The sequence below is a fragment of the Triticum urartu genome, chromosome 4 (genome assembly GCF_003073215.2).
Source record: "Triticum urartu cultivar G1812 chromosome 4, Tu2.1, whole genome shotgun sequence".
NCBI classification, from domain to species: Eukaryota; Viridiplantae; Streptophyta; class Magnoliopsida; order Poales; family Poaceae; genus Triticum; species Triticum urartu.
Window position 1 is genome coordinate 258,940,989 of NC_053025.1, and position 4,680 is coordinate 258,945,668.

Sequence of the window (4,680 nt, forward strand, 5' to 3'; positions counted from 1 at the left end):
GTTGCTAGAAGTTCAAGTGCTCGGCCCAAGAAAGTTCAAAAATTCTTGTGAGAGAGGTTAAACAAAAATACGTGACAAAAGTTCAATGTGAAAACAGCGCGAAGTTCACCTACTATACGGAATGCATTTCCGATAAGAATATAAGAATAGAAAACAAAAAAGATAAAAGGTTTGTTGCAAGAAGTTCACGTGCTCCTCTTAGCATAGTTCAAAATTCATGTGTGAGACGTCTGTCGTTCATTTACATGTTAAAAAAGACAAAACCAACGTTGTTTTGCCATTTTAAAAACTGCTCTCAAATGGCAACGAATTTGTAACACCTGTCTACATGAAAAACTTGCTGCTATTCATAAGCTTTCCAATGGTATATTATGTGTTACATTTTGATGAAGAGTTTACAATTTTCATGTATACCATTTAAAACATGTTTTTATGTATTCAAAAAATTCTTGTGATCCATCGCGAGTATGAAAAACTGATCAAAACGGGAAAGTTGTGTGTTTTCAACAGCTTTCCATCGGTATATCATTTGCTCCCTTCCAGTAAGTGGTTTGGGAGTTATGGGCAAAAAACAACACGTCAGAAATAGAGTGAAGTTCAAACAGACATGCCCCGGAAGTTCAACTACTTCATTCAGTGCATTTCCTTTCGCGATGAAGGCAGAAATCACGATCTCACCATTTTCTAAATTACATGAAAAATGCAGGGAATTAGAGAAAACTTTACATACCAAAAAGTTTCGCATTTTCGATAGCTATCCAACGGTATATTATTTGCCTCGTTCCGACAAAGTATGCAAAAAAAATTAAAACCAAAAAGCGTTTTTAACTTATGCAAAATTGACTTAAAACCGTAAGGAGTTGGGAGAAACATTGTATACCAATTTTTTTTGCATTTCTTCATGCTTTCCAACTCCATATCATTTGCTGCATTCCGATAGGGAGTTAAAAAATTAACACAAAAATATGAACTCGGTGGAACTTGGACCATTTTCTAAATTACTCTTAACCCGTTCAAAATTAGAAAAAAACTTTGTACATGAAAAAGAAGCACATTTTCATAAGCTTTCGAATGCCATATCATGTGGCTCAATTGGATTAGCCGTTTAGAAATGGCATCAAAAATATGAACTTGACTGTTTGGTTTGCGAAATTTTATGATTTTCCAACTTACTCTTTAACCATATGGAATTAGAGAAAACTTTGCACATGTGGAAGGAGCGGATTTGCAGCATCTTTCCAAGGCCATATTATTTGCCTCATTCCGATAAATGGTTAAGAAATGGGATCGAAAATACGATTCACATTTTTTGTATGAAGAAAAAATGGTTTTCAAAACTGCTCTTAAACCACTTAGATTTTAACAAAAATTTAAATTGGGTCATGATACTCGTGTACATAGCTTTCCAACGATATATTGCAAGCCCCATTTGGTCAATGTTTGAGGAAGTTCAACCATGCACTGTCGGAAGTTCAACTACTGCTGCTAGGAAAGGTCAGGTATTATCAATATATATATATAGGGTGGGTCTATTCTAACAACACCCCTTAAGAACTTATTCTAACAATACCGGCCTTATTCTGCTAACACCTTCTTCTCTCCGCCGGACACCTCCCCCGCCCCAAGGAACCAGGTGCCTCCCCCGCCACCCATCCCCCAAAACCACCTTCTTCCTCTGCCCCTCCCCACCCTAGCACTGCCGCACCCCCGCCCCTAGTGCCACCGCGCCCAACCCGAGCCACTGCACCGCCGTACCTCACCCCAGCCACCTTCCTCCGCCGCCCCGCCACCGCAACCCGCAAGCCTGACCACCCCGTCCTCCTTCCGCCAGCGCGCCCCACTTTGCCGAGTTGCTCCTCGCGGGCGCCTGGATCCAGCAAGATCCGAGGCATGCCCAGCTAGCTAAACTCCCGGTGACAGGTCCGGTCTGGCTACCACCTCCAGCGCGCCTCCCGGCAATGGATCCAGGCCGGTAACCGCCCCCTGCACAGCCACGACCAACCCCTGCCGCAGGATCCATCCGTCAGTTGGCCCCCTGCATGACCACAACGCGAGCCACTCCCCCGCCAGCCACCGGATCCGCGTCTCCGTCCTCCCTTCCTCCTGCGCCTCTGTGTCGCCATCCTCGTCGGCTATCAGGCCACGCGAGGATGCAGCTTGGCCCGGCCACATCATCGCCGTCCTCGTCTCAGGCCATCACCGACTGGATCCGCACCACCACCGGTGCCCGGTCGCGCACCTATCCGTCGGGGCTGAGGAGCAAACCAGGCAGCCTCCATCTCTCCTCTCCGGTGAGGCCTCCGATGAGCATCTCTGCCTCGGATCCAATTCCTACCCCGCGATCTCTTCTTTTGGACTCATTTGTTTCAACAATGTTGTCTCTCCCCTCTACAGTCCAGCGACCGTCGCCGTGCAGCTCGGCGGCATGCGTGATGTGGTTCAGTGCTGGTGCTGGTGCACGGGACTCCCCTACTTCTTCTCTCCACCAACGAACAACCAACCATGCCAGTGTTTGAGGTTGTTGCAGTTCACTTTTTTGATTTTCGGAGGAAAATCACTGCACTGCAGTTTGCTATTCCGTCGATGAGATTTTCTTTTTTTGTGTTCTACTGAAGACAAATAAAAGTGCAAATATGGTCCACTGTACTTTTGCTATTGAGGTTCATTTTACTCTTTTTTTGCAGAAAAGACAGGTGATGCAGTCCGCCGGCCTCATCCCATGAAAAATTTGTTTGCAGCTCGCTTGCGTGTGTCGCGACGCTTAGGTATGGGAGCAAAGCAGCTGATGGCGGTGCGGCAAGGAGGGTTATTTACGCCGTCGCGGGTGGCCTCCATTGGCTCTGTATCATTGATGCTTCCCCTGACCACAGGTTGCCTCCGTCCCATGACCAAGTGATGTTTTCCCCCGGTAGTTTTGTTTTTTCTTTTGAAGAGTATCCTTGCAGTTAAATTTGTGCTCGGTGTAATTCGCGTGCGAGTCCGTGGGCTATAGATCCTTTCTTTTTTACTATTGTTTGCAATTCTCTAGATGTGTGTTGCAGTGCATTGTATAAATGTTTGGTATAAACATCTTTGAAGTTCACTAAGCTTTGTCACTCCGGCAGTGAGCGCATGTGCAGTACGCTCTGGCGATGTTGGGATTGCATCCTGGGTTTGAAAAAAAAATGTGGTTTGCCACTGGACATGGTCTGGTCCAGTTCAGCTAGGTGCCCCGCGCGGCTCACACACTGTTTTTTCATAGGATGGAGTTCATTGTGTATAGCTTTGTTGGTCACTATGTGTGAAAAAAAGGATTAAGGATGTGAGTGTGGCTGTAGCAAAATAATGAATGGATATGTATGTTCTGAAGCTCACTTTGTTCTCTCATGAATTTCGCCATAAAACTCCTTCGTGGTTCATGTGGTGATCCGAAACAAAAACACCTCGGAAGAAGCTCACTTCTCATTACATGTACTTGACTCTATTAGTCATTGCGGTCCATTCGTCAGGACTACACACATAAAAATATTAAATTTTGAAAAAAACTCACGTGGTTCACTTTGGGTAGTGTCGCGGTCCGTTTACGGTAGTCACGAGGTTCACTTTTCATAGTATTGCAGTTTACCAACGCCCGACGTGAAGTGCACTCCACCTCGTTTGGGAAAATTTGGTAGTTTTGAGATTCACTTTTCGTAGTATTGCGGTTCATCAACACTCGACGTGAAGTGCACCGCACCTCGTTTGAGAAAATTTACGTTCAACAAAAAAAACATGCAGTGCACTTGTCTGTCCAATGAAGTGTGGTATTTCGCCTGAAGCAGTGCGTTCTTCTTTCCCCGTCCAAGAAAAAATGCGTCTAAACAAAAAGAAACCATGCAATGCACTTGCCCATCTAATGAAGTGCGGTATTTCGTCTGAAGCAGTGCGTTCTTCTTTCCTCGTCCGAGAAAAAATACGTCTAAACAAAAAGAAACCATGCAGTGCACTTGCCCATCTGATGCAGTGTGGTATTTTATCTGAAGCAGTGCGTTCTTCTGTCCGATGCAGTACATACGATGATTTTGGTCTTGCGAAAAACAAAGTGTCTACTTTTCGGTAAAATCAAAACTGCTCTTAAACCGTAAGGAATTAGAGAGAGTGTTCTACATGAAAAACTTGTGTCTCGTCGATATCTTTCCAACGGCGTATGATTTGAATTATTCTGACCAGCGGTTCGTAAAAATTTCGCGAAAAAACAGCCGCTGCCTCTCGACGTCAGCCGCACGATTTTCAAAATTAACTAAAAACCGTAAGGAATCTCAAAAACATTTCAACACATGAAAGTTGCGCCTTGTCCGTAGCTTTCCAACGGCTTATCATACGTCTTGTTTCGACAAACGATTAGAAAACTGGAGCAAAAACAGTACCGAAAATTTAAAAAAAAATTGAAAAACAGAATTCCGTGATTTAGTAAATTTAAAACTGCTCTTAAACCGTAACGAATTAGAGAAAATAATAGATATGAAAAAGATGCGCCTCGATGATATATTTCTAACGGTGTATCATTTGCTTCATTCCGACGAGCAGTTTAGAAGAAATCGCGAAAAAACGCTCGCTACCACTCGTCGTGGGACACAACATTTTCAAAACTGCTCTTAAACCGTGTGGAATCTCGAAAAGTGTTCAACATGGCGAAGTTGCGCCTAATCCATAGATTTCCAA

General features: G+C 44.2%; 1 long non-coding RNA gene across 1 annotated transcript; it reads left to right on the top strand.

The window, feature by feature from the left end:
• Positions 1 to 1,637: 1,637 nt before the first annotated feature.
• On the top strand, positions 1,638 to 3,082 carry LOC125553796. The gene is made up of 3 exons (XR_007304208.1): positions 1,638 to 2,291; positions 2,395 to 2,517; positions 2,685 to 3,082. It is a non-coding gene; the product is annotated as an uncharacterized LOC125553796 (long non-coding RNA).
• Positions 3,083 to 4,680: the final 1,598 nt, after the last annotated feature.